Genomic DNA, 22,792 nt, shown 5'->3' on the forward strand with positions numbered 1-22,792 from the left:
TGTCCTGGTGAGTCTACTTTCTAGGATAACTAAATATAATATGTTAAGTATCAATTCAAAACTTCTTAACACAGATCTGGCATGGTTCAAGGAGCACAAATCAGAAGCCTTGGGTTCTAGTACCAATTCTTTTATCCGTCAGCTGTGTAACTCTGGGCCTCAGTTTATTCATTTGTAAAATAAGGAAAGATACCTGTCATGCCTTCCTCATGATAGTGTTAATGACTACTAAATGCAATCACGGACGTGACTTTACTTTGAAAACAAAAAATGCAAGGCAAATAGAAGACAGTATGTATTTGTTATTAGCACTCTTTAGGACATAATAATGGACTGTTTCTGAGAATGCATACACACAAGGGTATGGAGATTCAAGACTGTATCAAGAACATTGCTTTCTGTGTGTGTGTGTGTGTGTGTGTGTGTGGTAAAATATATACAACACAAAATTTACCACTTTAACTATTTTTAGGTGTATGGTTCAATGGCATTAAGTACACTTACCTTATGTACAATCACCACTATTCACCCACAGAACCTTTTTCATATTCTCAAACTAAGATTCAGTATCCATTAAACAATAACTCCCCATCCTCTCTTCTCCTCAGCCCCTGACAACCGCCATTCTCCTTTCTGACTCTACCAATTTGACTATTCAAGGTACACAGTGAAATCCTATAGGATATTTGCTTTTTCAAATAAATCCCTTATTTGTTGTCTTATCCTTTTCTATCTTTGCTTTGAAAGGTGAATGTAGAAAACAACAGTAGTTAGTTGAGTATTTCATTTTGTGAGTTCCAGATCCTTGAGGTTTGCAACAGGACCATGATTAAGGAAGAAAAAGCACACTGACTGCCCTGGTAGCATCCTCAAGCCCTGATGGGGTGGATTATTTAGTTTGGTCTCCATTGCAATTTTGGAAGACTTCTTAGAAGCTGTGATATTTTAAGGTTATGCAATGACAACAGGGGAACGGGGTCTGGTCTCACCTCTACCACAAAAGTACTGTTTGATATTAAGTGACTCATTCTCCTCTCTGAGTCATGTCTGTTAAACTGACGGGATGTCTGGAGGCTGTGGGATTAAATGATCCCAAAGTAGTGTCAACTTCATATTCAAATGTTTTGATGGCATTTCTACCTTGTAAGATTCCCAAAAGTATCATCCTTTCCCTCTCTCCACCTCCATCCAGGAACAATGTCTTTTGTCTAGTAAAAATGGAAGAAGAAGAGGATACCTGTGATGTTTTTCCTAGGAAAACAAAGCAGGTGCAAAGAAAAACTCTAAACAAAAAGAACAACAAAATTGAGCTGGTTTTAAATGTTCATGGAAGCTTATTCTGTGTTGTCACCTCTCATCTGACCAGGAGTTGGGGCTGGTGGTGGTGGTACCAGAGTAGAGTTTCATAACATATGCTGAAATGTTATTTAAAACACATGCACACACAGGAGAAAAAGCTTTGCTCAAGTTCAAGGCTATTCTCTTTCACAATAGGAAAGAGAAATACTGAGTTAAATAAACCATCTGAATTGAGAAGATAGAGATAGTGATCATTCTTAAAGAGTCTCTAAAGTTACACCAAAATGTACACCAGCTCCAGAATTCTAAGACCCAATTCTGTTGAATGCAACTAGCAGTATAGCCAAACATGAGATGTCATAGACCAAAAGAGTTATGTATTTGGAGTGAACAACTATCGTTATCATTCATAAATGTTCCAACTTGGATGCATTTGTATGAGGAGACACTTCTGGGCTGATAAGAGCCTGGCTCTGGAAAGAAGAACAAGATGACCCAGATTCTTATGGAGGAGACACTTTCACACATGAATCACCCAAGAAAAATGGCAGTTGCTTCAGAACATTGGCTGCCTGCCCCAGAAGCTGATCCTGGGAGGGCTTAGTCTACAGGGACCCACCTTCAGTATGGAATGCAATCAGGATAGCAAGGCTAAGTAGTTCATTCATCTGACTTCTAGAGTTAGGTGACAACTTGTGCCTATTCCTTTTTCCTCAGATAGAGAAGCTCTTGTTTGAAAATGTAGCCCCACTTGACTAGGATCAAGTCAATTTTATTAATAATAAGTATTTCCAAAGCTGTGTTCTCCAAACAGCTTCATAAATATAAACTAATGGGACCAACAGCACATTTAATACTGTAATGATAATTTGCAATAATTTTAGGAAGAGTTTTATAATATATCTTTCCAAAATAAGACAGAAGATAGGTTTTATAGGTCTATTCCCATTAAACAAATGTCAGGGACCGAGAATTTCTGAGTCACAGGATTTGAGAGATGAAAGAAAACAGAAATATGAACTATACCAACACCCCCCAAATCTTCCGGAGCTCAAATTCCTGGAAAGTGGTCAGGCAGACTGCTTCAATACCTTCAGGGAAAAAAAAAAAAAAAAAAAAAAAAACCTTCAGGGAAAGGAAGAGTGCTTCTTCATGAAGGACTGGGCAGAGGAGATCAACTAACTAACTACATGAAATCACACTAGGTCTTTAGCCTTTTGGAACTTTGATTTTCTCATCTGCAACAGAGGGACTATTTTATAAGATCATGTGGGAGTAGAAATAATGTATGTAGAGTAACAGTTTAGCTCTTGGTTTTCAATGAATGTTATTCAACCCTCCTTCTTAATTAAAAGATCTTCCCTACATTGGAACGAAATCTGCTTCTTTGAAACTTTATTTGTAGTCTCGATTTGAACCTCCCAGGGAACATGTAACTATTTTTTCTCTCTTCTGTAGGGCATCACTTCCAACAGAGCTTCCTGTAGTCTCTTCTCTTCTACAGCCTAAACCCACCCAATTGCCTCCACCATTCCTTAGAACTAATGAATCAGTCAAGTCATACCTTTAGAGAGTACCAACACAATTAGGGCCAGATCGGTTGGGATCGCATCAAGGCAGGGTGTCTGCTTTCAAGGAGCCTATAATGCAGTCTGGGTAAAATATGAGCTAAATCAAAATATAAAATATTATGATTATAGAGGAGAAGGAGCAACTGGAATGACTAGAAAACAAGTCCCACGTCAGAGAAGGCTTCAGGGGAAGTGACATTTGAGTTGGATAGTTAAGAACCAGAAAGATTTTGAAAGGCAGAAAACTTATGCTAGGGGAACAGCTTAAACAAAAGTATGGAAAAGTAAAAAGGTATGAAATGTTTTGAGAAGGGTGCTATGGACTGAATTGTGTCTCCCCCAAATTTGGTTGAGCCCTAACTCCCAATGTGGTTGTATTTGGAGATAGGGCTTTTAAAGCATAAGTAAGGTTAAAGGAAGTCATAAGGGTGAGGCCTTCATCTGATAGGATTGGTGGCCTTATTAGAAGAGAAAGATCTCTCTCTCCTTTTCCCTGTCTCCACCCACCTCCTCACCATATAGTGACACAGTAAGTAGGCAGCTGCCTGCAAGCCAGGAAGAGAAGCCTCACCAGAAACAATTTCCTGCCAGATGTTGATCTTGAACTTCCCAGCCCCCAGAACTGTGAGAAAATAAATTTGTTCTTTCAGCCATGCAGTCTGTGGTATTTGTTATAGCTATTTTAGCAGACTAACACAAAGGTAAACTACTGAGGAGTATAAAATAAAGACCCAAGAAGAGAATGAGTAGGTATATTGACCATCTGGACAGAATAACAAAATGTCAATGGCCAGGCTTTGGAGACAGAGAGACCAATGTTCAAAATCTCAGTTTTGCTGCTTTATTAGTTGGGTGATGTGAAGCTAGTTACTCAATCTCTCTGCGCTCAAACTTCTTCTTTGTTAATGGTAGAAAGAAATAATATACATAAGGCACCATCCATGGTACTCTATAAATGTTAGCAATTATTATTATATTATTATAATTATTGTTGATCACAAAACTGGTACTGAGGTAAGACATAGAGTGATATAGGATAGATTTTCCATGCTCTAAATATTTCTTAAAAGTGTCCACTAGCTGAAAGATGGTACATATTCTCTATTCTTAACATTCCTGGATGGTAATCCCTTATCTTAGAGTGCCAATAATAGAAATATAATTCTAAACAAAGAGATATTGTTTGCAGAAGAACAGCAGGAACTATGAGAGAAAATGGGCATGTAATTTTGACATTCATGTAGTCTAAGGGGAGGGAATTTGAAGCGTGGTCAGATGTATCCTTGATCCTGCTTTGCAAATTCCTTTGCATCTGTAATACCCAGCTCTGGGCAGCCCGGGTGGCTCAGCGGTTTAGCGCCACCTTACGACCAGGGCCTGATCCTGGAGTCACGGGAATGAGTCCCACGTCAGGCTCCCTGCATGGGGTCTGCTTCTCCCTCTGCCTGGGTCTCTGCCTCTCTCTCTCTCTGTCTCTCATGAATAAAGCAATAAAAATCTTTTAAAAAATAATACCCAGCTCTAATATCACCATCTCCACAAAGCCTTATCCAAAACTCCCCCACTCCTTCTCTTTGTGCACTCATTTCTTTTTTTTTTTTTTAAGATTTTATTTATTCATGAGACACACAGAGAGAGGCAGAGACATAGGTGGGGGAGAAGTAGACTCCCTGCAGGGAGCCCGATGTGGGACTCAATCCCAGGACCCCAGGATCATGACTTAAGCCAAAGACAGAGGCTACAAATGAGCCACCCAGGTGCCCCTGTGCACCCACTTCTTTTAGTCTGTTTTCCCACTCGACTGTGAGCATCTCAAAGACAGACCCATATTATTTGTTTCTGTACCCAGGACCCACTGCAGTGTCTGTTACATAGCTCAACAAATGTTTGTTAAATGACAAAATGAGAACAAAATACAAATATTAAGTTGAAAAAGGTCACAGAAACACAAATATGCTAAAAAAGATCTGTGGGGTCTCAAAGCATTATCTGAACTATATACATTTGTATGAGAGGCAGCAAGCCAAGATGTCATCATAACAGGAGTTCTATCTAGACTCTTTCCAGCCAACAGTCACACCAGTGTCTTAGATGAAGACCAAATTAATATGGACACAATGTTGCAAGATCATGAGTATGCTAAATGATATCATTATATGATTTACATGACAGATTGAACATGTTGAAATATAGGAATAATGCATAGTGAGTAGTGGGACATAAGATATTGATTACACAAATATGAGAAAAGAGAGATATAGGTATATCATTAAAATTGTGAGAAACTCACAAGAGATTTAGTTAACTAGAAGTTCATCATAAGTCAACAATAAGATGATGCTACTCAGAAGCTGAGAATTTTGGTTGTGGAAAAAAAAAGTGTAAAACAAAGATAGAGATGGCCCTGCTGTATCCTTTATGTCCAGGTACTCCTGGAGTGTGGTGTGCTCACTCTAGTGGGTTACCTTTTATGGGGGAGGAACATGGACAACAAGTTAGGAGGAGAATAAAAAGAATGGCAACTGTTCAATCAGAGCAAGAGATTACATGGGCAGTGATATCATAATGCTGACACACTACCACAGTCATGCAGGATGTCCCCTAATCCTCACAGTAAACTCATGAAATCTAAGTGTCCACACACCAGATCCTCCAACTACGAAGAGAAAAGACATGTAGGGGTCATTTGTCATTTTATCCTAAAGTTCAAAGCAACACTGGAATAAATGAAAATACACCTATGTAACAACTTTCATAACACACTGTTGGGAACAATACATCATGACACTGATTTTGCCTCTTTTTTCAATGTACTGACAGATTAATCTAGATATATTTTGGCTTTCTTTGTTAGTCACTAAAATGGCTATAAGACATTATTTCAAATACTGCATACACACTTTAGAAGCTTTGAATTAAAACACAAAAAACAAAAAAGTCTTAAGTCATAGTCAAGTCTGAAATGACCACACACAATGCTAAGCAAGGCAGAACTCATATTGTCTTAATCTAGCATTTAATTCGGTCTATCTCAAAGTTAGAATGGATCATAATAGGAATTTTTGAATCCCCATTTTATACATGATAAAGCCAGAGCTCAAATAGGTTAAGTAATTTATTTAAGGCCATATAGCTAACTTAGTTCTAGAATAGACAACCAGGCCGATATGACTGCAAAGTTCAAAGAACAGCCTTTATCCATTTTCTGAGAAGGAGTAGACATAGCAGGGAGAGGAAGAATGAAGACCAATTGGCTCAGTATAAGAAAGACCATCTGAACTTTAGGAGGACTTCTCAAAGAGAAGAATAGGTTAACCTTGTGTGATTACACTAAAGAAAGTGTTGATGTAGAAGCTTTCTAATTAGAAAGAAAGCACTGATGTAGAATCTTAATATAGAAGGACTTATGAAGCTTTTGGAAGAAGAGAGTCACATATCAGCTGGAAGGTTGGATTACATAACCTCTAAGGTCCTTCAACTTGGAAGTAACTGAGTCTAGGTTGTGGAGAAACAGTTGACTCTGGCACTAGATTCATTTCCTGTCCTCTCTACAGCTGGAAATATTGCTCACTTTGACCCAGACTTTGGAAAGACAGTGTTTACTTATAATATCTTCAAGAAACTGAAAGACCTTCCATCATCTTAGGGAAAGGAACCCTTTTCTAAGCATGATACCAAAGTAAAAAAAATGATAAAAGATTGGTTTATTTGATTTCATAAAAATTAAAGTTCTCTATACTATAAAAATACACATCATAAGCAAATTTCAAAGTTAAACTGATTTTTTTAAATGCAGATCTCAAATCACTGAGAAAAGATAAATACACCAATAGTAGTAGAATAGAGGGAAAAAAGAATGAATATTCATTAGAGAAAAAATAATGGCTACTAAATGCCAATAAAATTCAATCTTAGTTATCAAAGACATGTAAGTTAAAACACCAGTAGCATGTCATTGTTGCTTTCAAAACAGACAATGATTGGAGCACCTGGGTGGCTCAGTCAGTTAAGTATCTGCCTTTGGCTCAGGTTATGATCCCAGGGTCCTCGGACAGAGACCTGAATTGGACTCCCTGCTCAGCAGGAGCCTCCTTCTCCCTCAATTTCTGCCCCTACCCCCATTTGTGCTCTGGCTCTCTGTCTCTCTCAAGTAAATAAATAAAATCTTTTAAAATAAATAAATAAAATGGACATTGACTAAGAAATTGACAACCTAGTGTTGGTGAAGGAAAGCAGAATGGCGCATTCTCCTGCGCTATTGCTAGGGACCGTAAATATGCAGATAGGTTTATGATAACATCATGGGGAAGGCCTCGGTGGCTCAGCAGTTGGGCCTCTGCCCTTGGCTCAGGGTGTGATCCTGATCCCAGGATCAAGTCCCGCGTCGGGCTCCCTGCAAGGAGCCTGCTTCTTCCTCTGCTTGTGTCTCTGCCTCTCTCTGTGTGTCTCTCATGAATAAATATATAAAATAAAATCTTAAAAAAAACATGCAAAAAATCATGAGGCTAGGTACTGTCTGTCCTGGGCCCTTTAAAGCAACTTTCATCACAGTGTTATTTATAACAAAAAACTGGAATGATTTTTTCAACTATGGAGGATAGGTTAAATAAATTAAGAAATGCCCCAACAACAGAACATGTCTAATAAGACCCACAAAAATGTTGTCATTGAAAATATTTAATAATACAGAAAGAGGATTGTGATATTGTGAAAAGACAAATGCTGTTCAGCAACACAGAATGCTCAATATGGCTCCATTTTGGTAAATATCAATATAAAAACAAGCATGAGAAAAGACTAAAAGAATACGTGTTAGCAGTGACTATATAATTTTGGTTTAATTTCATTTTCTGGGTTTTCTATAACAAATACATTGAGCTTCTATAAGTACTTTTAAACCTAGATTTTTAAAAAAAAAAATTTATTTTTTAGTGTGAATTGGGGAAGGAGCAAAGAGAGAGAGAGAGAGAGAGAGAGAGAGAGAGAATCCCAAGAAGGCTCCAGGATCAGCATGGAGCCCAAAGTGGGGCTCCATCTCACAACCCAGAGATCATGACCTGAGCCAAAATCAAAAGTTGGTCACTTAACCAATCAAGTCACCCAGGCACCCCAAATCTAGATTTTTTAAAGAAGAAAACATTTTGAGGAAAATACCAATAGAAGTCACAGAAGATCCTCCAGGCCTACTTCACCTCTTAAGATCTGAGCTGCTGATCCCAACATCCTAACAGAAGTCTCCTGGAGACCTTAGTTTTCCTGAAACCAGAGGTTAATGAGGCCTGTTTAACTGACCTTGGAGAAAGGACCCAAGCTATTTAGTTGGATTCTTCAGTGGTCTTTCAAGAGTTCCTCAAGCCTTTCCCAAATCTTTCTCTTAGCAAGAGGAGTACTGTGGAGAATTGAGAGGACACACCTGGGAAGTTTGTGCAGCATGGGAGGGATGGGCTACAGCAGGTGACACTGACTTGATGCAAGACCCTCTATCATCAGCACCTAAGTGGCACTCATTTGAAGGCCAGCATCTCAAGGTCTGCCTAGGATTTATCTGTGATCCCAGCCCAAAGTTTGAGATTGTCATGACTGGCCTGATTCCCTTTGGGAATCGTTAGCAGAGAGATGCCCATCATCAGCAGAAAGGCTTCCTCTGAGCTCTTGTCTTCCGTGTGGTTGCACCATTCCGTCTTCCATGTGGTTGCACCATTCCCCCTCCCAGTTGCTCAGTCCAAACATTCCTATTTACCCAAACAAACTTTATTATAAAGTATAGGCAAGAACAAAACACCCACAAATAGAAAACAATAATATCAACAGCAATAAAAAGTTAAGGTCTCTAAAACCATACACTACTAAGATTCCACCGCCTATTTTCCTAGTTCTTATAACACACATGCTTGATAAGCAGTTGGAGAGGATTTCAGATCACCTAGCAGTTCTTGATGTAAAAACAAAAACTAGAAAAGCATATGCAGATCAAATCTTCAGCTTACAGAGCACAACCTTATCATATTAGGGATAAGGTTTATATTAGGATGTAACATTGAAAAAAAAAAAAGGGATGTAACATTGATCTCTGTGGACATTATTACTCTTGCATGACAACAGAGGGCCCGGAAGTTCAGGTTAAGTGACTGGCCCAAGCAAGGTTCCTTTATCAGTTAGTTGCCATGCCAGGGCTCAGACTCAGGTTAGGGGCAGTAGCAGTAAGTAAACACACTTTCAGGATTGAGACGTCAAACCCACCTCTGTAGCCCTCAGAGGACCAGCAGTACCACAGAAGAGCATGACAGAAGCTTATCTGTGTGTCTATTTTACTGATTTGGGGTTTTCTTATTTTTGTTTTATTTAGGCAAAACTCACATAACATGAAATGAACCATTTTAAAGTAAATAAATCATTCAGTGGCATTGAGGACATTATGGGTATCATGGAACCACCACTTCTCTCTAGCCCACAAACATGTCTGTCACCCCAAAAGGAAACACCATATCCATTAAGCAATTGCTCCCTATCTCTCCTCTCTCCAGTCTCTGGCAACCTCTACTTTTTGTCTCTCTGTACATTTAATGATCATGGGGACTTTTTGTATCTGTTTCCTTTACTCAGTATAATATTTTTGAGGTTCATCCATTAATATTGTAGCATGTATCAGTACACTGTGCCTTTTTATGGCTGAATAATATTCCATTGTATGTATGTATGTATGTATGTATGAATACATACATACATACTTTTGGGCCGTTTTGTATGTATGGATACATACATACAGGATATTTGGGCCGTTTCTACCTCCTAGCTATTATACACAGTGATTCTATGAACATTCATGTCCCTGGATTTGAGTACCTGTTTTCAATTCTTTGGGGGTATATATGAGTCTTCTTATTTTCTTATGTATTTTACTTATATTTTATCTGACTATAAGAGTATAGGATATTTACTGAAGAAAATATAGAAATTAGAGGGAAAACACAAATTTAAAAAAAATCACTCGATGATTAAGAATATCCTCTTACAGAAAAGATATTCTATACGCTAAAAAGCTTATAAACCCATTCTTTCTTTCCTCCCTATAAACATGGGTTGTTATTATAGAACTAGGTAATCATTGAAAGTATGGACTTTGTAGTCATAAAAACCTGGATTTGAATCCTGGGTCTGCCATATACTAGCCAAGTCACTGCACCTCTGTAAGCTTGTTTTATCAGCTATAAAATGGACACAAGAGTACCTACCTCACAGGGTTTTTATGGCACATTAAATGGGATGATATTGTGATTAAAGTGTCTAGCACAGCACCCGGGATTGAACAGACATTCAGGAAGTATTAGATGTAATGATACTTTCCACACACAGATTTGCTAAATCTACCTAATGTAAGGTTCGTGAGAGAGGAATTTTGTGTTTTTACCACTGTGTCTTTAGTGCAGTACCTGGCACATGGTTGGCACTCAATAAATATCTGTTGAGTGAATAAATGGATATAAATGTTGGAGAAAAAACCCTGAAATCAGAAATCTGGGCAAGCTCCCTGGGAAAGCACAGCTTCCTGAATTCAGAAGACAAGTGGTGACCAATAGAAAATTCTTGCAAGCCATTTTGAATTCTGCACAAGCATATTAGAGTGGCTGGCTTTGGTCGAGTCTGACTTAGGGCCCACATAAAATGGAATCATATGCAGAAAACGGTCAGAAAATAAGTTCATCTTAGTTGTAGCAATTGGGCGCAGAGCTAGGAGCCCTCTGAGGCATGTGGTGAATTGAACTTCCTAGGCTGCTGGACCAGCTAAGTCCCAGTGCTTTTTTTTTTTCAAAACAAATGAAGCATTTGATGGAATAAACCCAGGCAAAGAGATATTTAAGCATGGGGCCTTGACAGGAACTGCCCTGAAGTAATATCGCTTGGAACTAAAGAGATGATTAGTGAGCTTCTCATGGCCCTACAGGAAATCTTGCCGGGCATAGGAATGCAAAATTTTCCAACCTTGTCTAAAAACAGTTTCCCCACACTCCACTGCCTCATAATGATGTCTGTAATGGGTTGCAGAGCTCACTGCCTGCTGAAGGCCTCACTGCCTTCCTCCTGTTGTGGGTCCATCTCCTAGCAAGGGACTTGCCCTGTTGGTAGACTAACTTCAGGAGGGCTGATATGGATTTGTAGGCTTGGAGGTTCCCAGGAGACAGGCCAAGAAAATGAAGGGCTGACCTCTACCTCGGATAGCTATTAGGAAGGCCTAGCCAGGGAGAATGTGAGAATCCTTTGTTCCAGGGTCACAGGCTCTTTTCATACAAGTATGCTTTCATACTTCTCCTCTAAAGCCCCATCACTGCTAAAATGAAATGATTTTTAGTATATGTGTGCATGTGACCTTCATTCTTAAAAGTCTCTCTCTTTCACTGAGCTATTGACTATTTCTGTCTTGTTCATTACTGCATCTTCCACCCCCCAGTAGAGGCTTCGTCCACTCTAGGCACTCAATAAACATTTGTCGAGTAAATGAGTCTAAGGCATTTTATTACAAATTTCTTTTCTTTTCTTTTTTTAGAGAGAGAGCGAGAGCATGCGTGCATGTGAGGGGTAGGGCAGAAGGAGAGAGAATCTTTTTTTTTTTTTTTTTAAAGATTTATTTATTCATGAGAATACACAGAGAGGAGAGAGAGAGGCAGAGACACAAGCAGAGGGAGAAGCAGGCTCCACGCAGGGAGCCCGACGCGGAACTCCATCCTGGGTCTCCAGGATCAGGCCCTGGGCTGAAGGCAGCGCTAAACTGCTGAGCCACCAGGCTGCCCAAGGAGAGAGAATCTTAAGCAGGTTCCACACTCAGTGCAGCGTCCAATGCAGGGCTCCAGGTCATGATCCTGAGATCATGACCTTGGCTGAAATCCAGAGTCAGATGCTTAATTGATTGAGCCACCCAGGTACTCCCTATCACAAATATCAGTTCAGTTGGAAGCAATATAATATATTGGTCAAGGATATGGGTTTGAATTCGACTTCCCTGCTATGGGACTTTGGGCCAACTGCTAAAATTGCTTTGATCAGTTTCCTGATGTTACTATAACAAACTACTACAGACTTGGTGTAAACAAAAATTTATTCTTAAAATTCTGAGGCCAGAAGTCCTAAATCAGGGAGAACCATGATCCCTCTAGGAGTTCTAGGGGGAGTACAATCCTTGGGTCTTCCAGTTTCTGGTGGGTGCCCCAACATTCCCAGGCTTGTGGCTATATCTCCCTAGTCTTTACCTTGGTCTTCACAACACCCTCTCCTCTGTGGGTTTGGATGAAATCTCCCTCAGCCTTTATCTTATGAGAACAACTGTAGGCATGTAGGTCCCACCCAGATAATGTGAGATAATCCCTTCTCAAAATTCTAATTAACTTACATCTGCAAATACCCTTTTTCCAAATAAGGTAAAATTCATAGGTTCTTGGGATCAGGACATGGACATATCTTTGAGGGGGGCCACCATTCAGCCCATGACATTTCTCAGAGGCTTATTTTTTCTCACCTGTAAAATGGACACACTATCTCTTAGAACTATTATGACAATTAAGTGTGACAATGCACGTAAATCACTTCACACGACTTATGACATGTGAAACGCTCTTAATAGATGGTAGCTCTTAATAGTTCATGAAGTAAGGAGGTATTACTCCTGGTGGCCATATAGAGGTAATGGAGTTATGCCAAGTTATTCAGACATAAATTTTTTTTTTGTCAATATTAATATCAGTATCTATCACTATATTTATTTATCAGGGCTGAAACCTGAGCTTGACCCTCTTACATGTCATCACATTCAGTACTCACAACAATCGTGGAAAACTGGTATTCTCCCTACTTAAGAGATGAAGAAAAGAAGAAAAAACCCACTAAACTAAAGCTCAATTTTCAAGAACCTGAGTTGGCCACAAAGCTTAAATATACACCAAGGACTTCTCCCTCCAAACCCACTCCTTCTTTATACTACCCCAGAAAATTGAGGACAGAAATGGAGAAAGTTCCAAGCTTCTGTACCTGGATAAATCACGTGTTAGAGACTATTATGGAAGTTGCCAACTGCAGTACAGATTAGCCTGGAAGAACTTGAAAATGATGGTTCTCAAACTTTGTTGCAAGTTGGAATCACCGGAAAACTTTTAAACCCTTCAATTACAGACTGTAGAGGGAGAGCCAGATAACGAATTCAAACCCATATCCTCTCCCAACAGAGGGAGAGCCAGATCATACTTTGTATGATCTCTCTTCTCCTGCCCTTAGCCAAAAGACTTCTAAGTCCAAATGTCCTTGTGAGTCTTTGAGCAAAGCTTGACCAAAGCCATAGGCCCAGGACTAGAAAGGCCTATGATCTCTATGAGCAGGACCTCAGTCCACAAAGTTCTTGAGGCCAAACTCCAAAGCCATTTCTAAAGTGGGTGAACAGGAGGTTCAGCAGGAAGGTTTAAATCCAAACTAAAAGACGTGCAGGAAAGGAAAAGGATGGCCTGAGCAAATCAAGAAACTCTCTGCTGCCTCCAAGATTGTGCCTGGTCTTAGGCAGCAACTACTGAAAATGGTACCAAGGGAGTAAGGAATCTGAGACCCATGATGGGAAGTAGATAAATCTCTATCCTGATAGGAGCATAAACATTTCCAAGCTTGTTTGACTGCTCCTCTGTCTCAACTGGGTGGTGGTTGCTGGGAGCAGGGAGCTCTGTGCTCCTCACACAGCCAAATTGGCCTCTTGTGGAATACCCTAGGGCCTCATCCCTCTAAGCTGAATGCCCTACTGACAGCAGCACATGAAGGAGGAGACAAGAGGGCTGATGAGAGGGATTGGTGCCAAGAATTGGAGCTGGAAAGACCATTGAGTGGGGAAGCTGATCCTCAGCTCCTGTGGTGGGCCCCACTAGTAGGCCCCTCCCCTCTGAGCAGGCTCTGAAGAAGCTAGATTGACCATATAGGGGCATTTTCCCTGTAATTTAGGACAGAATTCCATAGGCCTCATCTTGGAGGTTCCTTCCCTAAAACGAATAGGCTTATCAAGTAAAGAAGATTAACAAGAGTCCTATAGAGAGCACAGCTTGGTTGAAGGGTAACTGATTTCTATATCATGTGCTCTACCCTGGGTTCTAGCCAGAGGGACCAAGGACTTGTCAATTAGCAAGGGATAAAGCAGACACAGCAGAGCTGGCAAGAAGCTCCTCTACTTTCCTATCAGTAGTGCTTCCAGAACTAGACTAGATTTTTTTATTATTATTAATTCCTATAAAGGAAAAGAAAACAAACGGTGGAGACTAACTTTGGATGGTTAGGAATAATTTACCTGAGTGGATTACAACTATGCCAATATCTGAAAAGGGAAAGAGGATTCTGGGTAGAAGGAACAGCATATCAAATGCCCCTGGTCAAGAAAAGAGCTTAGCTTGCTGGAGGAACCTAAAAGGGAGCGAGTGCATCGGGTGCATAGCCAGCATAGGAGAACAGTGTAAGACTGGGTTTGAGAGAGAGAGAGGCAATGCAGGATATGTAATAGGGCCCTGTTTGAAAGTGTTCAACTACTGCCCCAAATCTGCAATTCCTGCATTGCTCTGTGATTCTGCTGTTGTCCTTCAGGTAACCATTATCAAATTAGAATCCCTCGATGCTTCAGATTTCTAACCTGCAGAGTTTTTCTCCACAAAAAGTACATTACTCAAAATATTACCTTTTTTGAGTTAATGATCAGATTATAATCAGTAACAATAATCCCTTATGCCTAGATATTTTAAAGTATTATATACAGACACAGGATCTGTTTTAGAAAAGTTTCTTTTCATAAAAAGTAGTTCTTAGAGTTTTAAAGCTGGAATGGGCACAAGAATATCTCATACTCTAAGGAGGAAACACAGGTTAGGAGATTTACCTAAGATTCCAGCTGTTGTTTCATTACAGCAGCACCTTTGACTAGAAATATAACACAAGCCACACATGCAAGCATCATGTGTAATTTTATGTTGTCTAGTAGCAGCATTAAAAAGGATTGGGTAAAATTAATTTTAAAATATATTTCCCCTTAATTCAATACATGAGAAATGATCATTTCAACATGTAGTTGATAGGAAAATTATTAATGGGATATTTCAAGTTCTTTTATCATGTCAAGCCTTTGAAATCCAGTGTGTGTTTTATAGTTACACTACATCTCACTTTGGACTGGCCAAAGTGTTCAATAGCCATGAGCATCTAGTGGCAACTGTACTAGACCACACACCACTGGAGCCTCATACTGAGGAGGGCAGCCAGAACAAGGATTGGTACCTCCCTCTTGACAGATGAGAATACTGAGGCCCAAAACTTAACTGACAGATCACTGGCTTAGTGGGGGGGGTTGAGTTGGGACTAGAATCTTCATTCCCTCTCAAGTGCTCTTTACCAGATCATACTTCCTCCCCTTGAGAAGAAGAAGAAGGAGTGGGAAGCACAAGAGCTACCAGAAGCTAGTACTCGTTTGTACTGGAGACTGGGATGGGGCTTCATACTTTACATAACTCTTCTAGGGACACTTGCAAGCTGATATCCCTTCTCCCATCTTCCTACGAAGTTACCGAGGCTCCAAGGGCTTCTGTTGTTGAAAGAGGCAAGATGATATCTGCCCTTTGAAGAAAATGTGATTACCAGATGAGGAAGATGTTGCTTGAGGCTGTAGGTGCCAAGGGCTGGCTGCCCCAGGATGGGTCACTTTGGCATGACCATTATTTTGAGTTAAAGGTGACCAAAACCCAGTAGATATAGGAACAGTTCAACCTTTTCCTGATTCCCAATGTCTAGATTTACATTGGAAAGGAGAGCCTGAAACTGGAAGAGAGCTATGAATAGAAACTCCCAGTAGGCTGAGAAACTTACCCGCATAATAGGGCAACCTTATTTTTCCCAGCATCTGTCACCTTCCTGCATAATGGCCTTCCTCCTCTTTGTATCCTCAGGCCCTACCTCTCTCCTTAGCTCAGATAAGCTTCCTACTGCCTTGTTCTTGGAATCTCATGTCTGTGTTGGATTCCCCATACATATGCCTATTAAATTTGATTTTTCTCCTGTTAATCTGTCTCATGTCAATTTGATTCTAAATCCAGCTAGAAGGACCTCAGAGGGCAGAGGAAGGTTTCCCTTCCCAACACCTACTGAAATGGTGCTGTCTTAAACATCACAGGCTACCCCAGGAGTTCCACCAGAAATTCTTCCCACCAACTACCAGTTTTGAAGATGGGACACTAAATGGATAAGACTTCAAAGACCCCAGTCCTAGGAAGACTGTTCGTTAGCCTGCCAAGTACCAAGACTCCTGATCCAGTCCTTCTTTATGTTGTTCCTTCACCCACTGCCACTGCTCCAAATCCATACAACCAGGAGCACAAGTAAAGGATCCAGCTACCCTATTTGGGCTAAGTGTACAGGCCAGTCAATATCATTTAAACAGATTCTTTAAGTGCCAAATCAAGTAACAGAAAAAAAGGGACAAGAGGAAGCAACCACTCCTGAACCAGAGAACCTGGTCATGGTTCTTGACAGGCAAGCTCTCAGGGAAGAGGTAGGCTAAGGGACCGAGGCCAGCATGTATCTATCTGTTTGTTATGACCACGCAAGCAGATGTCCTTGGCACAATACACAAGTGGTACTAGAGACGTGTTTGTTGGCCAGCAAAAGTCTTAGGTGATAGATTCAAAGGCCCTCACTCCAGAGGTAAGTAAAAGGAAGCTCAGAGTCATAGTAACTCCAGAACTCATGCTCATAAGAATCACACTGTACACTTCCCTACTGTGTGTAAAGCTCTAAGCTTCATAGAGAAAGCCAGGTCTCCATTTGAAAAGTAAAACAGGACAAAAATACCCCCAGATCTAGTCTGTCAGCACAGAGAACTATTTGAAGTTGGAAGCAAGCCTCAGTATTTTTTTTAAGTAGGAGGCTCCCTCCCTTTCTGCTACCTACGGGTGCAATTTCCAGTCCTTTCTCCAAAAGAAACATTTGGCTTTCTACAGAGAACCTCTGAGACCTCATGTGACTGAAAATGCAAGAAGGGGAAAGAGGCCCTCATCACACCCCATCCCAAAATCCCCATGGGGAAGCTGAGGTGGGGCCCCCGTAGATCCATTTATTTTAGAAGGTACTCAGTTCTGAAGCATTTGTTTCAGAAATTACCCCCATGCCTCATCAATAGTAGCTTTCAACGGCTCTTCCCGGGTGGCCTTGTCTCTTTTAGATTTCATTTCCTGTTGGAAAGGATAAACAGGTAACTGTTTAATGCCACTGACTGGACTCATTTAACAGAAAAACAGGACCTGAGTGAGTCTGGGGAACCAGGGTGGGGTTGATGGGTGGAACAGAGTAGCTGGGTGAAGAGAAAGGCATTAAAGAACACCAACTGATGGGGCTTATTTTACTGCTTCTACCTTTGACAAACTTGGCCCAAGAAGGAGGGAAGGGGAATGCATAGGAGGGGGTGTAATCAGCTGCCACGTTGAAAGTGGATCCCTAAACTGGGCCTGGAGGCCTTGGTGGGAATCCTGGCACTGCCACTCACCACCAGAGCCCTTCAGCCAACTCCTTTAAGCCTGATGAGCCTCAGTTGCTTATCTATTCTACCATAAAGGGTGGTATGAATTCGAATGATGCATGCAACATGTTTACCCAGTGCCTTGCACACAGCAGGTATATTCACTTGCAGCAGCTATGAATTGAAATAGCTGGGATATGAACCCAAGCAATTTAGCACCATGTTTCCTACTATACACAGCAGATATTATGTTGGGCAATTAGAGCATGCCAATAGATAAGGGAACCCCTAACTTCAAAAAGCAGGCACAAACTAGGTAATTTCAATACAGCATGGTAAGGACTCTGATCAAGATAGATGTGGGGTGATGTGATACGCCACATATGAAGTATTTCAGGGTACTGTAGATGGCATGGTCAATGGGACTGATAAATGGATTCATACATTCTCTCTCTCTCTTTCTCTCTCTCTCTCTCTCTTTCATGCAAGGTCAGCAAAGCAGGGATGCTGCCTATCTTATTCAGCACTATTCCCATTAGGAGCACTAAGGGAATGCTTCAGACAATATTAAGTAAAGGGGTTAGCCAGGAGGAGAAGGAAGTTCAATGCAATCCAGTCTGAAGAAACTGCATAAACAAAGGTGCAGAGACTAGAAACAGAGTGGTACATTTAGGGAATTAGAGGCAGGTTGTTGAAACAAATGGAGCATAAAGTACAGGGGTTAGGGATGAGGTGAGAGGAGTCAGCAGAGGTAAGACCAGGGAGAAGCTTGCTTATCAAGCTAAGAAGTGGTGCTGGGGGATTCCTGGGTGGCTTGGTGGTTTGGTGCCGCCTTCGGCCCAGGGCGTGATTCTGGAGACCGGAGATCGAGTCCCATGTCGGGCTTCCTGCCTGGAGCCTGCTTCTCCCTCTGCCTGTGTCTCTGCCTCTCTCTCTCTCTCTTTTTGTGTCTCTCATGAATAAATAAATAAAAACTTAAAAAAAAAAAAAAAGTGTGGCACTGGTGTGGGTGAACATGCACTTGTGGAAGGCCAGAATGGAAAAGCTGAGGACATGGGCTGATTGAACAAGATCTAAAATCTCTAAAATATGCTTTCCCTACAAGCCTGCCAAAGTGCCTACGACTTTTTTTTCCTATAAAGCCCAAAGTAATAATCATATTAACCCACAACAGCTGTTACTGCTTTCTCTCCAATTAGTTTATCAGATTTGCTAGCCAGGTCAATTTTCACAACAACCAGATGAGGTAATTACTTTTGTTATCTCATCTTACAAGTGAGAAGACCAAAGCACAGATAGGTGGAGTGCCTTGCCCAAAGCCACACAGAATGTAGGTAGAGATACAGGGTTCAAACTTTGTCACCTTGGCCCCAGAGTTCATTCTCTTAACCACTATGTTATTTCAAATCCATCTTCTTTTTTTAAAAAATTCATGAGAGACACAGAGACAAAGGCAGAGGGAGAAGCGGGCTCCACGCAGGGAGCCTGACATGGGACTCGATCCTGGGTCTCCAGGATCAGGCCCTGGGCCGAAGGCGGTGCTAAACCACTGAGCCACCTGGGATGCCCTCAAATCCATCTTCTAGTTCACCATTTTTCTCTTTAGCTGAATGCATCCACTATTTGACCCATTTGATGAGCTTCTAATTTCTATAACTGCTTTTCAGTTCTAGAATTTCTATTTAGTTCTTTTAAAACCTACTTTTTTATCATATTATCCTATACTTGCCCTATGGTTTCTAATTTCCTCTTCACCATGAGGCATTTTATTTATTTATTCTTCCCATGAAACACACACACACACACACACACACACACACACACACACTATATTCTCTCTCAAATCGGTCTATTGTCTAGTTTCTGAGGTATGACCTTTTCTGTGTGTCTTGTCTGCTCACTCTTTTATTCCTCTCTTGCATGTACTATAATTTTTATTTATTTTATTTTTTAAAGATTTTTTATTTATTTATTAATGACAGACTCACAGAGAGAGACAGAGACAGAGACAGAGACACAGGCAGAGGGAGAAGCAGGCTGCATGCAGGGAGCCTGACGTGGGACTCGATCCTGGGTCTCCAGGATCACACCCCAGGCCGAAGGCAGCGCTAAACTGCTAGGCCACCAGGGCTGCCCTGTACTATAATTTTTAAAAGTAAACTCAACATCAGTAGGAATTTGCTGTTGTTATTTAGTGGTTTTGATTTTTAGAATTTTGTTTTTGTTAGGGTGCCACATGCACTGGGATGTTGAGACATTTTGTGAGCTGGTTTTAGGTTGTCCCCTGTCAGAGTTTCAGAGTTTAATCAATTCCAGACCAAGTTTTTACATTATATTCTTGGTTTGTAGCTTGTGTACTACATGAGAAGAACTCCAACCCCTAAGCCCCATATAGTACAGGTTCGGGCTTGCATTTCCCATTGGTGGCCCCAACAGCCCAGGGTAGTTCATAGACCTCCACACCACATCCTCAGTAGAACTGTCCTTCTTTCACACTTGGTTCAGTCTTTCCTCACTGACAGTTTAGGCAGCAAGTTTGTTTCCTATGGCCTCAGTTCTCATCCCCATGGGATATTGAAACTCTAGCCCCTGAGAACCATACACATTTCCTATATTTTTTATAAAACCTTTTGTTTAATTCCTTTTTGTTGATCATTGCTCTACTACTGAGCTTGCTCTTCTGGCACCTGGAGATTTCTCCTTTTTTGTGTGCCAGCCTGTCAATGATTTTTTCTTTTCATTCTGTATTTCCACCAGCAATTAGAGGGGAATGTCCCTTGACAGCCCAATCTATCAAATTGACCAGAAGGCTTTGATTATACATTTAGATACCAGTCTTTTCCACCTGGCTCTGTGTTCATGGAAGATGGAGGTCTTTGTCTAATTCATCTTTCAATACTAATTTTTCAGACAGTGCCCAGACCAGAGTAGGAAGCCAAAAAGATTTGATCAATGAATGAAAGAATTAATCAGCTTTCTTTCTGATTCTAGATGGGAATGAAAGACCATATACTAAATATCTTCTAGAGAAATATGACACCAAGAATCCCTGGAAAGTCACCCATGCCCTCTGGAAGGCCATGCTGAACAAACAAAAATTTGGGGCCTGCCTAAGTCCAGCATTTTAGCAAGAGGTTCACAACTATTGACTCTACTACTTTCCTGAAGGACACTCACTGCTAATTACAGTGTTGGTCTGGTAGAAATTCAAAGTCTGGCAGCCTAGGTTCTTGACTGGTGGTTCTGCTAACTTTTTAGTACATAACTGATGACCTCTTATAGCCATAACTGGAACCTGATCAAACAATAATGATATAATTTTTACTGTTGGTGCCACAGGAGCTTGCCAATTATGTTCACATTCTTGAAAGCACCTAGTAAAGTGCTTGTTATAGAGGGGGGACCGAGTTGACATTTAGTGTGCTCTATGTCTTCTTTCACATTAAAAAAAAATCATAAGTATTTGTTGAAAATCTACTGACTCCTAGGCATTGTACTGGTGCTGGACAGAGAAATACCCCTACAGTCTCTTTTAAATCCTAAACTAGAAAAAAGAACGTCCAAAATAAATTTGACAAGAGAAAATTATTCCAAATGTCCTTTTTTTTTTTTAAGGTGAAAAGATAGCTCACTTCATCCCACCACTCTAAGATGCCTAATAAAGTCTACAACCGGGATGCCTGGGTGGCTTGGTGGTTGAGCATCTGCCTTCAACTCAGGGCATGATCCCAGAGTCCCACGTTGGGCTCCCCATAAGGAGCCTGCTTCTCCCTCTGCCTATGTCTCTGCCTCTCTCTGTGTGTCTCTCATGAATAAATAAATAAAATCTTAAAAAAATAATAAAGTCTACAACCATCAACATAACCTTGCCAATTACTGTTCTGTAAGGTTTTCTCTCTTCAGAGATTAAATACAACTCCCAGTGAACACATGAGCTAACAAAGAGAGCTGATTATAAAAGGCATCTGATATAAAAGACAATGATTTTTGAGCTTTTATCACTATACTCCCAGAACCTAGAATCATGCCTAACTAAAGCAGAAATTCAGTAATTTTAATGAATTTGCACATATATAGACAGATGTGCCCATCCAATGTATGGCCTGAGATAAGTTGTGACTCATTGTTTCACACATACTTACTGAGGATTTCCTAAGAACAGGAGTTGGTGCTAGATTTTGTGATGGAGACAAAGAAAAAGAAAGAGGACAAGAATAAAACAGAATTTCATTTACAAGGAACTTTCAGGCTTAAGAATGAGATAGACAGGTATATAAATCACCATGATATAACACAGAAAATACTAAGAGAACAGGGAAAAGGGCTATGGGAGTTCCAAAGAAGGAAAGGCCACTTCCTGCTCAGGGATTAGATAAGACTGTGGCTAATATAGAATTCATTCTTGGTCTGGAAGGATAAGTAATTTGTGGCATGCAGAAGGGAGAGAAGAGAGGTAGGAGTGATTCAGGTGGAAAGAATAGCTTTGGCCAAAGCAGAGAGGAAGAAAAGCATGGGGTATAGAAGAAGAAATAGAAATTTCACTGGAGATGCATAAAGGGACGTTAAGGGGACTAAAGAGAAATAAGCCTGGAAGGGTAGGATGAGCCAGGCTGTAGGGGCTTTGAACGTGTTCTGATTTACCATTCCCAGACAGAGGATCCCAATCGAGTGGCCAGTGCTTAGCATATGGTGGAGCTTAATTAATACTACAACAACTTCATAGCAGGAACCTGTTCCCCACGTGCGCACAGGAAGCCGCCATCTGTACGCACAGGCAATTACAAACATTCCAAATACTCTGCCCTGAACCCTGCAAGCACATCAAATAGTCACTGTAAAAGGTCACCCAGCAAACAGCTCTGATCAATCCTGGCTCAGGCGGAATCAAATCCCCTAAATAAGATCCACTAGATGCAGTGTCAGGAAGGTCAGAAACAACCCTATTTCACATCTTGAAGCATTTTTGCCATATGGAACATTTTAGAGGAAGAAGGGAAAGGAAAGAAGGGGGGGGGGAGTTCTCCAGAAATAATAGAATTCCAAGTAATTAAATGTTAAATAATCACAAAGTAAGCAAGGGATTTATTTTGGCCCCCGCCTCCTTCTAATGATCTAAAAAGCAGCTGATTTCAAAAAAGGCCATGCCAGGATTAAAAATGGAGTTTCACTCACACCCCCTCCCCCATGCCTCCACCTCCCCTATGCATCCCCATTTTGTACCTTTGTCGAGTTCACTTGAAATGTTCCACGATGAGGTAGGCACTAACTCAGCAGTGACTGACAACTCTGTTTCTGGAAAGAAAAAGAAGGAAGGGGAGAAAGACAAGGGTGATATTAAATATATAAGTAACTTATGGGCTGTTAGAAGCATTACAGGAGATTTCCAAAGGCCCTGCCTTTTCAGAGAGACCAC

At 40.8% G+C, this 22,792-nt stretch overlaps 1 protein-coding gene across 1 annotated transcript in view; it reads right to left on the reverse strand.

Moving 5' to 3' along the window:
- Positions 1-22,667, reverse strand: part of ROR1 (receptor tyrosine kinase like orphan receptor 1) — a 183,606-nt gene extending 160,939 nt beyond the window's left edge. Inside the window, exon 1 of the mRNA XM_041772918.1 lies at positions 22,600-22,667. The gene's annotated coding sequence lies outside the window, so the exon portion shown is untranslated. The remainder of the gene's footprint in view (positions 1-22,599) is intronic.
- Between the last annotated feature and the right edge of the window lie 125 nt (positions 22,668-22,792).

Source organism: Vulpes lagopus, chromosome 10 (genome assembly GCF_018345385.1).
Source record: "Vulpes lagopus strain Blue_001 chromosome 10, ASM1834538v1, whole genome shotgun sequence".
Classification (NCBI taxonomy): Eukaryota; Metazoa; Chordata; class Mammalia; order Carnivora; family Canidae; genus Vulpes; species Vulpes lagopus.